This window comes from Thermobia domestica, chromosome 8, assembly GCF_964235325.1.
Source record: "Thermobia domestica chromosome 8, izTheDome1.hap1.1, whole genome shotgun sequence".
NCBI lineage: Eukaryota > Metazoa > Arthropoda > Insecta > Zygentoma > Lepismatidae > Thermobia > Thermobia domestica.
The window spans coordinates 185234671-185254091 of NC_137461.1; the positions used below are offsets into that span (position 1 = coordinate 185234671).

General features: G+C 35.7%; 1 protein-coding gene across 1 annotated transcript in view; it reads right to left on the reverse strand.

The window, feature by feature from the left end:
* slf (C-type lectin domain-containing protein slf) overlaps nucleotides 1–19421 on the reverse strand; it is a 158306-nt gene that overhangs the window by 92027 nt on the left and 46858 nt on the right. The gene's annotated exons all lie outside the window — the stretch shown is intronic.

The window sequence follows — 19421 nt, forward strand, 5'->3', positions numbered from 1 at the left end:
GCACTAATCACGCGTCAGAACGACTCTACATAAGGCCCTTAAAAACTGATCAGCCTTCCTTCTGCTGCGGGACCCTGAACTAACTTGTGAATTACTCCAGACACCCCAGCCTACCCAAAATAACTAACCTAGAATCGCCCTAGTGTTACTGCGTTAGGCCTATTACTGTACTTAATGCTACACAACATAATGAATTCTACACAGGATTTTATTTAAAGCAATTGTTTTTGAAAATAATTTTCATTTTTATTGTATTTGTATCCTTTTGCTAGCACTAAACTGTAGAGCCTTTGGCGCGGAAGACCCGGGTTCGATTCCCGAAGGGAGCTCATGTGGTTCGGATTCCATGTTAATCAGTAGGTCCACGTCTCTTATAGCTTCGCTGCTAAAAAGAGGCGTTAAACTCAAAATCAAAATCAACTAAACTGTAGAATGTTAAAGTTTGTTAATAAGTAGATTTATCATTCCATAGTGTATTTGGATAAAATAAACAATAAAATATTTTGTTTGTTAACGACGCTGTTAATTGCTAGAAACATATCAGCGCTACCGGTCTGCCGGAATTTTGTCCCGTAGGAGTTCGTTTACGTGCCACTAAGTCTACTGACATGAGGCTGTCACATCTTTTAAGCACGCTTAACCAACCCAAACAAACAAAATAAACACAAAAGTTCTAGGTAGATCCAGCAGCAGTCCAAAAATGCTGGTTTTTAGTCAGGATATAAGAACATTTATTTTCTTTGCAATGGAAATAGGTAATAAATACAATTCTGTATCAGAACCAATATACTTATAAAAGAGAAAGAAATCGCATCTTGTCTCTAAAAAGAAAACTACTAATATTTCCAATTCGTTTCATGTTCAGTTTTCCGCAGGGATTCTTATCCCACAATCGCGGGCGTAAACCCAAATCGATAGTCTATAAGTGTGCTTAAATTCGCCAGCCTCGTATCAATAGATTAACTAATATCTATCTAAAGGAACTTCTGTGGGACAAAATTCCAGTAAATCCGCGTGCTGGTATGGTCAAGGCAATTGATAGCGTCGTTAAGGAATAAAATTTTCAGTATGTGTGTTGTCAACCGATCACTATTTAAGAATATAGCTATTTTCCTCTGTAAGACTGTAAGAATATGTCAAGGATTATTTAGCAATCAACTACTAATTAGTCTGGTGTTTCATCTTGTATTAAAAATTAAATTATGTACTGTAATTTTGAAATCAACCTTTATCACTTGAAGAAAAATGGAGTAGGCGAATTACCGTGTGATGCCAATATCAGGTGAAATCGGGGAGCGTTTTGGTTTGGTTGGTCAGGGGAGGCGACTAAGACGAGTTCTTGCCCAGGCGACCACTAGCCTTGTTATGTCGGTGGTCAAGTCTAACGTCACAAAGCTTGTGCACTTGCAGTAAATTGGTAGGAATGTCTAGACAGTCACGAGATAGTGCGTCGTTGAAAGTGACAGTGTACCATGTAGAACACACAATTGCGGCTGATTTTTCTTTACAAATTCAAATTGGGACATTTTGCGGCAAGCCGTAAAGAAAAAATAATTAATAATCTATTTTGGCCAGGTTGTCCAATTTCATTCCAGTGACAGTATTGCAAAATAAGCCCTGTGGGCATCGATTGGCGTCATGTTCAGATGTGCTTCTCAGCGGCTCGGAAACTGTTCGTGTTATTGCAGATGAGTAAGGCATCTGCCATACCACTGTCATACGGCGACTCAGTGCCATCGGTACGGTGAAAAGTTAGACTCTCGAATTTCACTGTGTTGACTTCAGCCAACAAGAATTGCCATACGGAAGTGTGCTGTTCTCTGAGTATAAGGTATAACAGTGAAAGGTCGGATTATCCTTTCAGATAAAAATGAATCTGCAATGACAATCGTAAACGGTCAGGGTAATGGTCATGATTAACGCCCAGGATGATTTCATAAATGAGGATGTTGCTGGTATGATTGTTTACGGTGGAAGTAATTCATCAAGTCTTTCCGAGGCTACATCAAACCCTAAATGCATATCTTATAGAGCTGAACTTATACACTCCAAACTTGTCACAAGCATCCAGCAACGGTCAATCGAGTAGACGATACCATCAATATAGATTTTAGTGATTTCCAGACAGACAATTTAAGGTGTAAGAGGATTAATATTGGTGACTAATAGAATTAGGTGATTGGTGGTTAACAACAAAATAATAATGTTAAATCAGTCAGAAATATGAGAGCTCAAGGAAAAAAAGCTCAATCACAAGGCAAAGGAGTTAATTGGTGAAACTTGATTTTCTCAGGAGAAAACGAAAGTTAAATGGGAATAATAGACTGGACCGACCCAAGAAAATCTAAATACCGATAGTAACAACAGGATTAGGAGATTCCGATTAAATAAAAAACTGAATTTAAATACAATAGTTCAAGTTTCAAGGATAGGCACGGCAGCAGGAGAAGACTCAGAGATTGGAGACACTCTTGGCAGATAAAAATAAAGTGATTCGGCAGAGAAGTAAGTAAAAGGTACAGAAACGACGGCTAAATCTATACAACAATGATTTGATCTGAAAGAAGAGTTTAAGACTTTGTAAGTAGTGAAGCAGAATAAATACATGTTTCATATACATCATTGAGAATAAGCCGTTTTAGAACTCCTCTTGCAGTATACAGTTATAGCCATGTTTTATGGCTTCATTGATAAGATTAGTACCAGGTGAATCGCTGTAGAAGCAGACCATTGATAATACGGTTAAGAAAGGCTTCTAACAAATATTACACTTTGGATTGCATACTTTAATCCTTGTAGCAACAAGGCTAGCAAATTACGTTAAGCACCAAGGAGGGGTGCAGGTGCACCCCACATAGAAATAATTTAATACGTAACACCGTGCTTATGCTTTATAATTACGCTTGAAATTAACAAATAAATGCATTTAACATATTTTAGCAGATTTTTTAATTGTATTTAGGAGCTCGCATTGTATAAATTTATGCACAAAAATACGGGAACAGTGCATAAAAAATTGAAACTGGGATGCATGAGCACCTCCCTTGGTGCTTCGAGGGTTAATGATGTATATTAATCACCCAGCGTAGAGAAATGTAACTACTTTAGCTTATTTTTTATTTTCATTATTGTTGTTAGATTTATTTGTTAGATAATTCGGTCATTAAAATAGAATCAGACTTAGTTTCAGGATAATTCTAGACAGCGCTGGCCTTAGGTGGCGCGGGGCCCGATTGGGAATATTTTGCGGGCCCCCAGGGTAGAATTAACTTGCACCAGGGTCTGTAGAGCCAGCATATATAGGGTGCTTCAAAACAACACCGACAACGTTTGAAAGGTGATTCCTGACTCCAAGATAAGACAAAATGTATAGACAAACCTGGTTGCACAGACGCTTCCTTTCGGAGTTATCGGCTGCCAAATACATGAAACATTAAAGGTCAATAGCTCCAAAACTATGGGGCCTACGGTGGTCAGATGAAGACTTCACCTTGAACCCAATATGTGCGCTACAAAAAAATACATATTTCAGAATCCTAAGGTACTCACGCAACAACTTTTATAGAGGAAGTTCGGCTACGGGCATATTTGAAGTACTCACCAACTACCTCTATAAAAAAAATCTTGAGAAAATACTGCAGGATACTGAAACTTGGATATTTGAATAGGGCACATACCAGTTTCTAGGTAAAGCCCTGACCTGACTACGGTACATCCCATAGTTTTGGAGCTATGGACCTTTAAAGTTCTTTTCTTTTGAATGTTTCCGGCAGCTTATAACTCCAAAAGGAAGTATTTGTGCACCCAAGTTGCTCTATACTTTTTGTCTTATCTTGGTGTCAGGAATCATCTCCCAAATGTTGGTGGTATTCTTTTGAAATATACTATATATATATATATATATTGCGCTCTCCCTGCTGGCCTAGTGGTTTGTGCATGCGCCTGTGGTGTACATAGTCTCGAACCCGATTTCCGATGGGAGAGCACACAAAGAGCTATTTCCATTTTCCACCGACAACCCTCGCAGCTGTAGAGAAAATTGACATTGACTAATCAACGTAGCTTTTCGTACTGAAGAAAAAGATACCTAAATTTTCAAGCTGAGTCAATGCCTTCGAAAATTATTGCATGTTGAATTTAACATTACAGTATATGGCCAGAAGCACTTTTTTATTATTATTTTAAAAGAATGATAAGAAAGAAAAACGTAGTTTTAGGAAGTTTCTAAGAGACAACATCAAGGCACATCCAATGGTATTAGAGCAGGTTTCCGGAATATTGCTTAAATCGGGATGGAATTCGTTGCAAAACCAGTTCCAACATTAATACAAAAGCCGATAAAACAACTTGATGCAGCATTTGCTTGAAACATACGGTTGAAAATACACTGTAAAGTAAAAACAATTGTGAGGTGGAAAAGTACGCAATTAAATTAACAAATATTTAGGGATGGTACCGAGTCCGAGACTAGTCTCGATCTCGTCTCAGAATCGGTACCATACCTAATTATCTGGAGAACTACATACAGTGTAGCCAAACCCAAATTTGCACTTAACTCAGTAAGATGTCCTTAATTCTTCCAAAATACGAAAACTCGATTTAGGGTCCGTTCAAAAATTTTATGGCCCCTGATTCAAAAACTAATTATTGGCCAAGATTGCAATCTATTGATGCATTTTTTATCATTAGTAAAACTCTTGGTCAAAATAGCAATCCTTAGATACATTTCTTTGGACCATTCCTCAACTTCTCGTTTGTGTAGATAAGGTATTATAGGGAGCTAGCTTGTTTCCCAGCGGGGGGCTGAGGTAGAGGGGGAAAATTTCAACATTTTTCTTCCTGACTCTTGCGACACTCCCTTACCCTCCTTCTATATGTGAGCGTTGCCAGGGGTAGAAAATTGTCACGTGAATGTCATTCTGAAGAGTTAGTGTGAGTTGGTTTTTTCTTGAGTGCTGTTGTGTTGCGGTTTTATTGCTTGTTATTCATTTGACAATGGCTTCACAGCGTAAAAGAGGGCAAACTATACACAGCGAAGCTAGAGAAGTAATAAGGAAGGTCATAGTGCAGTGCGGTAGGGAGAAAAAACTGAAGCATTTGTTACCACAGCCTAATTTGCGTGTGTCCACATATACAGGAATCTCTGTGCGAAGTGTGACAAACATACGGAAAGAGGGACTGAACGCTGGTGAATCATCACACACCACTCCAGGTAAAAAACGACGTGGAACAGTATAGGTTTCATTGTGATGAATTTGACAGGTGCGTTATACGTGATATTATACAAGCTTCTATTTGCGAGAGAAAATTGTTCCAAGTGCACCAAAATTATTGTCAGTCATCAAACAAAAAGTTGATTTTCCGTGGAAGCTACACACTTTACGACGGTTGCTTCACAGTATGGGGTTTCAATGGAAAAGATGTAGGAGTAATAGGAAGATTCTCATCGAGCGTTCAAGTATTGTGAATTGGAGGGGAAGGTATTTGAGGGCCATTAGAAATTACAGGTCACAAAATAGAAATATCTTTACATAGACGAAAGTTGGGTGGACAACAATCTGACGTTTGAGAAATGTTGGCAGAGTGAAACTTTACACCATGTGTCTTCAAACCCAAGTTCTTCGAACAGGTTGATTTTAGTGAATGCTGGAGCAAGTAGCGGGTTTATTGACGGGGCAAGTTTAACGTTTAGAGAAGGAAGGGGTTCTGGGGACTACCACGGACAAATGAACTCATTTAATTTTGAGAAATGGGTTACGGAAAAACTTGTCCCGAATCTTCCCAAAGAAAGTGTCATTGTTCTTGATAATGCTCCCTACCACAACATACAAATTAACAAACCACCTTCAAAGTATGCTGTGAAACAGATGATGAACTGGCTTCAAGACAACCAAGTTCCCTTTTCCCAAAATATGAAGAAGTTTGAATTGCATCAGCTGATAGAACAACATAAGCCACAAGAGAAAGTATATCGGATTGATGAATTATTGAAGATCAATGGTCGTACCGTACTTCGCCTTCCGCCTTACACGTGTGAACTTAATGCCATTGAACTAGCTTGGGCAAAAATCAAAAGAATTGTTAAGGAAAATTATCCAACAGGGGATTTGCCTTTGTCTAGATTAGATGAAGTGACCAGAGATGCTCTGAAGTCTGTGACACCGGAGGATTGGGAGTAGTATAACAAACACGTGATTAGAGTGGAGCAGCAGTTCTGGGAGAAAGATGGATTAATAGAGGACACCATAGATAATTTTGTAATTGAACTTGGTGGTATTGATAGTGATGATGATGATGATATGAGCGGAGAGGACGAGAATTCGTCTTCGGATTCTGAACTTGCTCAGCGCATGTCCGATAGTGATTATTAGAGACCGGATGTTAAACAAAATGCCTATTCTTTAATATTAAAAATATAATCAAAAATAACGTTTTGAAGTTTAAATGTTTAGTTTCGATTTAAGCCAATTTTATTTTGCCTATTTCGCCCATTCCTGTCTAAATAATTGCTTTAGTGCCTAATGTTGCCTATTCTATGAATTTTCTTCAAAATAAGACTTTATTTGGAGGAAGTATATAATTTAGAATTTCAAGAAAGGATTTTGCTTCTTCCGAAACTGTTGTTTATAGTGATAAGAAGTCGTAAAACTTTGGACTGCTATGCGTACTAATAAAGTGCTGTAAAAGTTTGGACTGTTGTGTCTACTGATAAATATATAAAATTTGGACTATATATTGAAAAAATGCAGTAGAGAATGTATTTACCAAATATACATGGAATATATGTCAAGGTTCGTTTTCATATATACAGGAAAAGAAGATATTAAATAGGTATGTTTTTATATTCTATGAACATTATCTATGACCTGAATTTATTTTATCATTGTATTGAGTATTTTTCATTATTTTGAGTTACATTTTAGTGCCTATTTTGTAAATTTTAAGTGCCTATTTGCCTACCTATTTTCCAGGTTTTTAATGCCTAAACATCTGGCATCTTATGCAGAGTCGTTTTGACGCGTTATTAGTGCCATACTAAAGAATTCGACTAACATATGTTTCCTGCAGTAGTCAGGCCTTTAGTATGACGCTAATCATACGTCAAAACGACTCTCCATAAGGCCCCTGGTCTCTAGTGATAATGATTAATCGAACGTAAATATAACATATACCGGTATATTCTTCATTGCTTGTAAACTGTTAAGTGTTAATACGAAATTATGTATGTAATTTATTTATTTCAAGTGGTATATATAAGCCCTGCGATTAGGTTGTAAATAGACGTATTATACAAAGACAATGTTATTTTTAGAGCCAACAAAATATCTTCAAAACAGCGGAATATTCTTAGATATGATTATTATTAATAAGAATTACAATTATTTATTATTATTAATAATAAGAGTTAACGCTCTAAACGAGCTTAGAAACTTCTAAATGTAGAACCTACACTTTTTCTTGCATAAAGTGGGATTTGAACCATTCCATTCAGCTGTCCTTAGCGGAATTGACCCCTTTATGTTGGAATCGGAGACTAAAATGCTAGACCACTCCGCCACGTGGGTGGTTATAAAATATAGAAGTAAGTACTATGCAAAATGTACCCAAATACGGTAACTGCTTATGCAAATTTGTAAATGACGAGTTTAAAAAAAATGTTTCGATAGGGATTACATGATTTCATAAACTCTTTGAATTAAGTGAGTATTATGTGAATTTTTTGACAACGAACTGGCAACCTTGCCCAGGACCGTCGAGTGACCGTTTCGTGGTGATGGGGGTGGGGCACCTGTCAGTCAACTCTGAATTCCTCAGCCTCGCATAAAACCAGCTCCCTATAATACGTCTACTTTCAAACAAGTTCAGCCAAATTCGATCCCGATTTAAGCAATATTCCGGAACTTTCCGGAAACCCGCTCTAGTACCATTAGATGTGCCTTGATATTGCCCCTTGGAAACTTCCTAAGAACTGCGTTTCTTTCTTTAACCGTTGTTTTAAAATCGAAAAAAGTACTTCTGGCCATATACTCTAATATTAAATTCAAAAGCAATAATATTCGAAAGCATTGACTCAGCTTGTTGATTAAAGTATCGTTTTCTTCAGTACAAAAAGCTACGTTGATCAGTCGATGTCAATTTTCTGTACAGCTGTGGGGTGGGGTGGGGAGAGTTCAGTGGAAAATGGAAATGGCTCCTTAATTTCATAATCGCTCCCTTTCATTACTCATCCATCTCCCAAGAACAAATCCTGAAACGTCAAATAAAAAAATATCATTAATAGAGATTTTGCAGTCAGAATGGATGGCAATCAAGATGTGCGCTTAAACAGTGCGTGAAAGTTAATAGACTAAACATATATAAGGTACATTTCAATATAAAATTATATTTATGTAGATCTACAACTAGCAATATGAGTATCTGAAAATGACAAAGTCATAATACTACTTGTTTTAGTGACGTCCCGAAATTTTGAAAAGTTGTTAAAATAAAACCTAAAATTACGTTTTTAGTCCCCACATTACCAAACACTGAGGGCCCCGAAATCCTCGAAAATTTTAAAGTTGTTAATAGAAATCCTAAAATTGCGTTTTAGTGTCTCCATTGCCGAAAACTTTCCGGGAAAGGATCCCTAGACCCACCCCGAAATGAAATCCTGGCTACGTCACTTTGCATATATTAAATATAGTAAATATCTATAGAACTATAGAATTTCATTCTAATCTATTAAATACAACAGTGTATCAGTAAGCCAATCTAACAAGTTTTGACATGCATTTCGAAGAATTGAACACTTATCGAAAATATAGTTGATGTAACTGACACTTCGCCCCACCCTTCGGGCGGCCATGCATACAACAATAATTATTGTACTTTAAGACGTGTTTTAAAAATTTAGCAAAAGCTACCAACAATCCTTATATTGTGGAAAATAAGAGAATGACGTCTTAAATGCGTCATAATTACTATAAATACCATAGTTTTTTTTTTTCTTTTGGTCAATTTAGTCTTACACGAATAGACTTTCGCAAGTTACTTTGCAATTTAAGGTTAAAAAATAGGCTCTACTTGCACTGGGTGTTAATATGACTGAATAAAACATTAACACCTGCGTACTATTTCTTATGAAGAGTCACCCGTTATTAAAGGTATACTTGAAAATGAAAGTAAATGAATTCATCTTAGAGGCATGTTAGAGGTGTGCAGAATGCACCCTGGACATAATATCTATTTTTACAACAGAAGTTGTAAACGTAAAAATATAAACTACTGCAGCATTAAATAGAAAATATCTGCTTATGCCCGGAAATTTAATACAAACTATTCATTTACTGGTAAAGAAAGACCATATCCTCCCTTGTGAAGTCCATGGATGTACCTGTATTGTAATGTGTTATATGTACTTGACAACCGAAAGTAGCAGAGCAATCTTAACGGTAACACAACCACTTGGCCGGGCCCCCCGCAAGCATTGGGGACCTCGCGAGCAGAATGACATGTATTAATTACATGTATTAGGAGCAAAATTTATTCATAGGGAAAACAACACACTTGTTTGCTATAGGGCATAATATGCAGTTAAAACAGCACTAGAGAGTAGACAGCAAGCGCGGGGCCCAATTGAAAGCAATCGGTACAATCGGCTTAAGGCCGGCCTTGATCCTAGAGGCTTAAGTAAAATTGTAACCTGCAAGTATTAGAGTATGAAATTTATTAATAGGAATTCATACCGGTAGTAGTATCTTAGATTGTAAGACGATTAAAATATTGAGATTTGTACAGTATATAACTGTTAACATGTATTTTGATAATATTATAAAACTAAAAAAAAAAAAAAACTGCTATATTAAGTAGATTAGTCCTTGAAGAGAAAATGGCTTCACGAAGTCATCTGATAAAAATTGTTTCAAGAGGTGAACTATACAAGGTACGTAGTAGATAGAGATAACTTAGAAATCAAACAATTCCAGAGTAGAAGCTATAAAGGAAATTTCGCCATTCAGAAATATTAAAAATTAATAAAACTTTGGTGTGTTAGAGTGTTGTGGCAGATTGATACAAAAACTGAGAGATTGTTTCGTTTAGTTAATTAAGGTAACCTACGGTAACTTTCGATCACAAATTGGTATAAACATATGCCATTAACGAAATTAATAATATATTCACGGGTTGAAAATGATAAATTGCGTTGTCAAATGGATTCAAAATATTTACTTAATAATTTGAGACCAATTTAATTTTGTACTAATTGTTATTAAGAGATGGAAACCATAAATTATGGGATATAGTTTTTATAGTGTTTTTGTTTGGAGATTGGAGGACAGTGGCGGAGCCAAGGGAGGGCCTGGGGGCCAGGCCCCCTTGCTCAAATCCTTGGCCCCCGTAGTGGTTCCCCACGCAGAGTGATACTGCTATAGGTTGATAAACGGTGAGTTGATAGTGGCCACAAGTGAAAGTACTACCGAAATATCTCTTGACAGCAGAGTTACCCAACTGCAGAATACAGTACGTTACAATAGTCTGTGTTCCGAGTAAAAAGCTCCAGGCTCGTTTTTGTTTGTAGTACACAATATCTAATTCATCGAAATCTGTAAGGTGTATGCATTGACCTCACCATCTAAACGTTTCGATGTTGAAAGGCATACTAAAATAAGAGATGCTTACTTACAAATAGCATGCATTGCAGTAAAATATTGCACTTGTGTTGGACGAAAGAAGTCTTCGTACACTAAGTAATTAATTTCCATTGATTATGACGACATAGAACAAATGCATAGCATCCATTAAATAATTTGGTATTATTATTATCAAATAATATGCATTGCAGTAAAATATTGCACTTGTGTTGGACGAAAGAAGTCTTCGTACACTAAGTAATTAATTTCCATTGATTATGACGACATAGAACAAATGCATAGCATCCATTAAATAATTTGGTATTATTATTATCAAATAATATCGAGCCGTCTTGTTTAATATACAGTAAAAGAAGAGAGCAGAAGTTTTTATTATTTTTGTCATCCTCTCTGTTCTTCGTATTCCAATCGTTCGAGAAAATTAAGATACTGAATACTATCAATACCTACTATTTGTCACTGATACTGGTTCTCAAGGGTGTCCATGTTGTGGTTTCCAAGGGGGGACAAGTATAAGCAACATTTCAAATATAGTTTCAAATTTTGCTGTAACTAATGTAAAAATTCTATTGGGTTCTCGATATTCCCAAGTACAATTTCCTCTTAGGGGGGCGAGCGCCCCACCTTGCCCCGCTGATGGCCGCCCTTGCTGGTTCTCCTTCTCGATTACCTTCTGGTCTTATCTCTAGTACGTATAGTTCCCTAACGTTCTTGGCCGTTGGCAACTCAATAGAAACCTGCTGCGATGTTAAGCGATACTAGCGATCTCCAAGGAAAACGGAGTCAGCGCTTGGTGGACCCATACTACTAACTAAAGCCTGGGGATATAAGGCTAACAAAAATCAGTAATTCTTTATAAATAAATCGCTCAGAAGTATTTTCTTTAAAACGATTTTAACTGTAGCTTAATCCCAAAACTTGTACTACTAGAGAAATTCTGAAGTTTATCACAGCCAGTTCTACAATCTCCGGATTACTAACCATCAGGTAAGATACCGAGTGGTAATTACAACTTGGTCGCGGCAGTAATGCTATTTTGTGTAAAAGTGGTAATTACTCCCGTGATCTGATGTTTAGTAATCAGAGATATATCAGGAGTTCGTGGGACTGGTCCACAGATATTCCATTCAGTAAGTTCAGTCAATGAATGTCCATTTTTATCACAGATTTATATTTGTTCTTCGTCAAAATATGTATTTCTAAGAAAATTAAGCATTAAGCATTTCTGTGAAAATTACATTGTAAGAATTATGCAGAACAGTAAATCAGTGGTGACATAAATTTTCAAAAGGATATACTAAATAATGCCCCTCTCTCAAATCTAACCTCAAAGCTAACAATATTAATTTAGCATCAAATACAGTGAAACCTCTCTAAAGCGGACAGACGTGGGGAATCAAAAATTGTTCGCTATAGAGAGGTGTCCGTCTTAGAGAGGTTTCGATATTTTCTTACGTAAATTAGTAAACAAGATGATATGTAATTACAAACTATTGAAGGCAATTTATCGAACCGTTCTATGACTGTGGGCATGTCGACATCTGCGGATTCTCCACAAATCGCTTTGAAAGAAATTTTGTGTCTAATTCGAAAATTCTCTAACCACTCTCTCGAGACCTTGAAATCTGAAACTTCCATTTCTGTTGCTACCTCCAAATCCTTAGCTTTTAGCATCGACCCTAACACAAGATTTTTTTTTTCATTCTGCACTCTACAAAACCATTCATTTGCACACCAACTTTGTTCAAAGCAATGAGACACTATTTTCATTGTCATTTTCACACCACAACTTTATTAACTTGTCTTGGTTTTATATTATCTCAGGTGCTTGTGTTTTACCGATACAAAAATTTTCAGCTATCCTTCGCACACCTCAGTATTCTTCGAAAATTCAATCAATTCGATTTTAACATTAGCGCTTCTCGTCGCATTTCGAAAGCTGACAACAACTTACACCTTATTGCTTATGCGATACAGAATGACTTAAAAAGATTTCCTTCTACAAATAGAGGCACTAAGAAAATATGCGTATACGCGGACAAAAAATACCAAACATGTCTTCTGCTTGATTCCAGCGGAACAGTAAAATGACGTGTCATCCCAAATGCCAGGTAACTGTCAATCACTTTTGATTCTAAAACAGGTTGGGTGGGAGTGGAATGCAAGCAAAGGATATGAGGGTGTTGTTAGGAAAAATGCTATTACAATGCTTCCTTGGTGATACATGTATGCATTGTTGAAAATGTACTTTTTCTGTACTTTTCAACTTGTTTCTAGAGAAAGTGTCCGTAATATGAAGGTAAATAATACCTATAAAAGACAGAAAAGACTGTCCGTGTCCGTACTAGGGAGTGTCCGCCTTAGAGAGGTTTGTCAACATGGTTTTCCCTATTACAGTGTTTGGGGATTACAAAATATGTCCGTTATGAGAGGTGTCCGCTTTACAGAGGTGTCCGTTAGTAGAGGTTTCACTGTACAGGATAGTAGCGTTAAGTTATTTCAACTACATTTGAATTTATTTTAAGGCTTTGAAATATTAGAAACTAATAGGATAGAAATAAAGGAAATAAGCCAATAGAGCCATAAAAATTTCCCCAGTGACATCGAGGAAGAATCTTGGGGATCTCTTCAGTCGATTTACCCACGAGGGATCGATCACACCATCTTCCGAATCTTAAGCTGATCTTCTACTGCTGAGCTTTGGCCATTCGGTGTGGGTGTGGAGTGTTTGTGTATTTGAATTCACGTAAAATTCTAAAAAGTAGAGAAGGTAAACAAACGAAAGAAAGAAAAGGGTCACGTATACTTCTTTTGCTGTAAGGAATCCCAATTGAAATGTCTGTTCCAACACTATTTGATAGGAAAAAAAAAAAAAAGATATTTCCTCTTTTTGCTTCAGTGTTCACTTCATCATTTTAATAAAGTAAAGGCACATTCATTACTCAGTTTTAGAAATCAAGGGTAAAAGTAACCGAAAATAATAGAACTATGGCCAGACCAAAACTAGATGCTGCAACTAGGGTAGCTGCCCCGGGCGCCAGCAAACTAATCTGTATGTTCGTTGGTGTAGATGTAGTGAAGTAGATGCTAATCGTAACATTTGCCCTCGGCACCAAATGTCTAGTTTTGTTACTGATTAGGCTACCATATATTTAGAGCGTGAAATCGGGACATTTTCCTGAAATATTAAGAATACATGATAATTATTGGCAGTTCACTTTAAAGTGAAACTTAAGCTTCAAGAGCAAGGCTTAAAATTTAATGTGGACTGGGACGGCAAATCAGTGTCCTGTTAGAGTTCAGTTTCTGTTTCTGTGCGACGTTTGTCTCTTAAGAACATTTATCCTTGTCCCTCGCTTTTTACTTTATTATTATTATTATTATTATTATTATTATTATTATTATTATTATTATTATTATTATTATTATTATTATTAGAAAACAAATCTAAGGGGGGTGGATGTATGATTTTAATAAACAATAAATATTCATACTCAATGATACAAGTCCCTGACGATAGGTTAGATGTAATAGTACTAAAAATTGTAATCCCTGACCATAAACCACTTTTACTTTGTTTGCACTATTTTCCACCTACTTTACCGTTAAAGAATTTTACAAATTACTGTGACTGGTTGAGTTCTTACTTGTTACCAATAAACGGTAATTTTATAATATTAGGTGATTTTAACGCTGGAGGAATCGACTGGGAAACTGGGACTGTAACCGCTAGCAATTTTTATGTTAAGAAAAAAGCAGAAAAGGTAGTAGAATTAAGCAACCTTCTTCAATTGAATCAGCTAAATAAGTCATACGATGTCATGAATAAGGATAAAGTATTGGACCTGTTACTTACGAATATAGAAAATAGTGCAATAAATTTTAATGTTGAACCAATTACAAAAATTGATCGTTTTCACCCACCATTTGTGTACTCATGGAATATTATAAGAAATAATAACTTTCAAAAGAATACAAAACAGACCAGCAATTATGACTTTAAGAAAGCGGATTTCTTACAGGTTTATTACGGAATAAAAAATATAAAAGAAATTAATGATCCTACCAACAATGTCGATAAAATGTCTGAAACCTTGTATGACAATATATATGAAGTTTTTGATTCTTACATACCGAAGAAGCTGTATAATAATAATACAAAATATAGGGACCCGTGGATGACTAGACATCTTAAATCATTGATAAATAAGAAAACAAAATATTTTGTAAAGGCTAGACAATCAAATAATAAAATTTGGTATCAGAGGTACTCCGACTTAAGAAAGGTGGTCAGAAAGAAATATCTAGAGGCTAGAAAAGTTTACTTCTTATCATTGGAGAACAGTATTTGTAAAGACAGTGTGTACTTCTGGAGATCTTTCAAAAAATCACACAATAAACAAATACCAAAACAGATGAAGTATAATGATACATCATTGTTAGAAATTACTGACATAGCAGAAAGTTTTAAAGTCGTATTTTATAATTCTTTTAATTTTGACTCCAACCAAAGTAAAAGATGTAAGGTTACGAAACTGACAGAAAATAATGATAATTATATGTCGATTTGTGTTCCATCCATTACGCAAAAAGATGTAATTGAAACAATTAGTAAAATTAAAGGAAGTACTACACCTGGACCTGATGACGTTCCATATTATGTAATTAAAGGCTGTAGCAATGAAGTAGCGTCAAATTTAGTAAACATATATAACGCATCGTTAAAAACGGGAATATTTCCTTCAAAATGGAAACAGTCATACGTAGTGCCAATATACAAACATGGTGATCAAAACGACGTTAAAAATTATAGGCCTATAAGTTTAGTAAGTGTTTTCTCTAAGATTTTTGAAATAATTGTGCACAAACATTTATATTTTAATGTAAAGAATATATTAAGTGATATGCAACATGGTTTTTATAAAGGTAGATCAATTGCAACAAATCTTATCCATTTTACTGATTATACATACTTTGCACTAAAAAGTAATCAACAGGTAGATGTTATATATAACGATATGTCAAAGGCTTTTGATTCCATTGATCACAAATTACTTCTAAGTAAGTTATCAAACATTGGCCTATCATTGTCATATATTAATTGGTTTGAAAGTTACTTATCAAATAGAACTTTTAAAGTAAAGATAGGGAATGTAAAATCTAGTCAAGGTCAAATAGGGAAGGGGATACCTCAGGGATCTCCCCTGGGGCCACTTCTTTTTTCTCTATTTATCAATGATTTACCAGCAAAAGTCGAATATTCAAAAATACTTTTATACGCAGATGACATAAAGCTTTTTAGAGTAGTTAATAACGAGTATGATAATTATCTGCCGCAGAAAGATTTAGATACAGTAAATCATTGGTGTGAAAATAATTTATTATGATCAACTCTGAGAAAACTAAACATATGACATTCACTAATAAAACTCAATATTTTGTTAGCAAGTATAAAATCAATGGAGTAACAATAGACAAAGTTCAGCAAATTAAAGATCTCGGTATTTTGTATGACAGACAATTAAAATTTGCTAATCACATAAATGACGTTGTGCAATCAGCAAGGAAAAAAATAGGTTTTATATTTTATCAATGGCCTGATTTTATAAATGGTAGTTCGTATGTATGCTTGTATAAGACACTTGTTAGATCTAAATTGGAATTTGGTTCAGTTGTCTGGAATAGTCTATCCAACACACTTGTTAACAAAATCGAAGCTGTACAGAAATGTTTCGTAAGGCTACTGTGTTATAAAATGAAAAAAGATTACTATGCACATGAATATGGATATTGGTTAACCTTTTGGGGGCTTCAAGAACTATCGGAAAGGAGGAAAGTTACTGATAAATTATTTATTCAAATGGTGTTGGAAAATAAATATAGTAGCGAATATTGCTTAGAAAATATAGGAATAAGAGTGCCGACTTATAGTGTTAGGAATCAATCGACATTGGTTGCATTAAACTTAAAACGTGAAATACTAAGAAGGATGACAATGTCCTACAATTTAAAATGAACAAATGTTAGGAGAAATATCAGAGCATTTCTTACAAAATTAACCCTTTGGGGATCCTGGCTTTTTGGGCTATTTTTTAGACTTTCAGTCAAGCAGCTACTGTATCGTCACTATTTATCCTAGGATCATGGATCATACCTCATTCTCTTCAGAATGGAGCTGGCTTTCAAATGATACCACTTGCGTGCTCATACCATATACCAGAAGCGGGGAAAAAAATGTCAAAGTGAAAATTTCGGAGGGAAAAATTTTTTTCTCGAACTTTGGCCCCCCCTGGACCCCTCCTGTGTGATCGTAGCCATCTAAAAAAAATCTGAGAAATAGTACTTAGTATACTGAATGTGTGGGCCAAATTTCAAGTTTCTATCTTGAATAGTAAGGGCGGGAGAATTTTTATCAAAAATTCCCACAGTGCCCCAAAGTACCATAAAACACTATGATCTCAGGGAAAAAAATTCCTGAGACAACCCTAATTACCCTAGGACTATAATCCGCCAATCATTCTCTTCAGAATAGAACTGTCTTTCAGGCGGTACCATTCATATGTCTCCATCATGTATCTAAGGCGGGAAATTCCTGACGAAAGGGATTTTTTGGGGCAAAATTTCCCTTTTTTCAACTTTTGCCCCTCTGGACCCCCCCTGTTTTTACGCAGAAATCGAAAAAAAAACTTCTGGTAAATACTACTCGGTGGACTGAATGTTTGTGCAAAATTTGAATCTTCTACGTGAAAAAATAGGCCTGCCAGAGAAAATTTCTCTACTTTGCCCCACTTTTACCCTATACAGAAGTATATTTGGATAAAAATTCACTGAGACGGCCCTAATTACCCTAGAATAATAATTCGACCGTCGTTCTCTTCAGAATGGAACGGCCTTTCAGAGGGTATGACTCACGAGGTCCTATCATGTTTATTTGGCGGAAAAATGACGAAAAACGGGATTTTTGGGGTAAAAAATCCCTATTTTTTACCCCTTTGCCCCTCTGGTTTCCCCCCTGTTTTAGCACTGACATCGGAACAAAAAATCTGGTAAATAGTACTCGGTGGACTGAATGTTTGTGCAAAATTTCAATCTTCTACGTTCAAAAATAAGCCCGCCAAAAATATATATATACCGACAATGCCCCATATTTCCCTATATAGAAGTAAATTTTTCAAAAAATCCCTGAGACGTCCCTAATTACCCTAGAATAATAATTCGACCGTCATTCTCTTCAGAATAGAACGGCCTTTCAGACGGTATGACTCACGTGGTCCTATCTTGTATGTGAGGCGGGAAAATGACGAGAAACGGGATTTTGGGGGTAAAAAAATCCCTATTTTTACCCCTTTTCCCCTCTGGTTCCCCCCTGTTTTGGCACTGACATCGGAACAAAAAATCTGGTAAATACTACTCGGTGGACTGAATGTTTGTGCAAAATTTCAATCTTCTACGTAGAAAAATAAGCCCGCCAAAAAATATTGAACATAGGATTAGAAAATGAGAAAATAAATTTTTGACTTATGACGTCATCACCTCCTATGTCTGGACGCAGGACGGTCTGAAACCATACGTAATGTCTTCTACAAGGCCTCTGGACTTGGAAAACAGAAAAAAAACCGGACGAAAAAGCTCAAATAGAAGAGAAATAACGCAATGTACCATGAAAAGTGCATATGGTACAAATTGTACCATAGGATCCCCAAAGGGTTAAACAGTTTTAACTTTATGACAAGGGTTTATATGACAAGGGTTCTAGCTGCTTATCTTTATTTTATTGTTATTGTGTATATTCAGTGTATTTTTATGTTATAATCTTTTACTCAAAGAACCAGTCTTTTACGTTAAAATATGACAATAAGTGAAAGAGATTTCTGCATGTCAAGGTCAAATTTTAAGTAAGGTCGTTTCATTATTTTAAATGGTAGTTAAATGAGACTTTAATTTGCATAGTTCTTTTAATCGTATATTTTGAGACTGACAGCTTTCTTTTATTTTTTGTTTTATATATCAGTTTGAACCTTATAATTTTAATATATTACTCTTCTGACAAAGGCTTTATCCTGCTCTAATAGTAATTTTATGTTATATAATTTCTGGTCTGTTTAAAATGATTATATAATGATTTTAACATAGTGCTGTATTTTTGCTTATGAGCTGTTCATAGCACTTAAAATAAAGTTATTATTATTATTATTATTATTATTATTATTATTATTATTATTATTATTATTATTATTATTAATACAGTTTATCTACCAAACAACTATTTATATTATTATGCGGTATTAAACCAAATCTGGAACTTGTGATGTTTATTTACTTCCATCATTCTATCCGGCAAATTAGTGTGATCTGTAAGAGAAGGAATGCTTTTGGGCTGGTAAATTTGAGATGACTGCTGCCATGCTATAAATTTGAGGTCCGCCTTATCTCAAGTAGATGTAGACGTGTCGAAAGGTTTGATTCACTAGTTCAAACGCTGTCGAAGATGAGGTCTGGAGAATATGACTCTTAACGAACAACATGCGAACAAATTTATCAAGAAATTTTTGGAGATATGCAAAGAAAATGGTCTTGAAATTCCAGAGCCGGAAACAGATAGATTACAGGTGTTCCTCGTGAAAACGAAATAGACATTCGCCATCGAAATATCAAAAATTCATTTTGGATGAATCCCTTCCTTCATTGAAGGCAGAAACAGGCCCGTATCCAGGGGGGGTCTAGGGGGGCGGCCCCCCTAAATTTTTGTTGGCCCCCTAAAAGTTTTACAGTAGGCTTGCAAAAAAC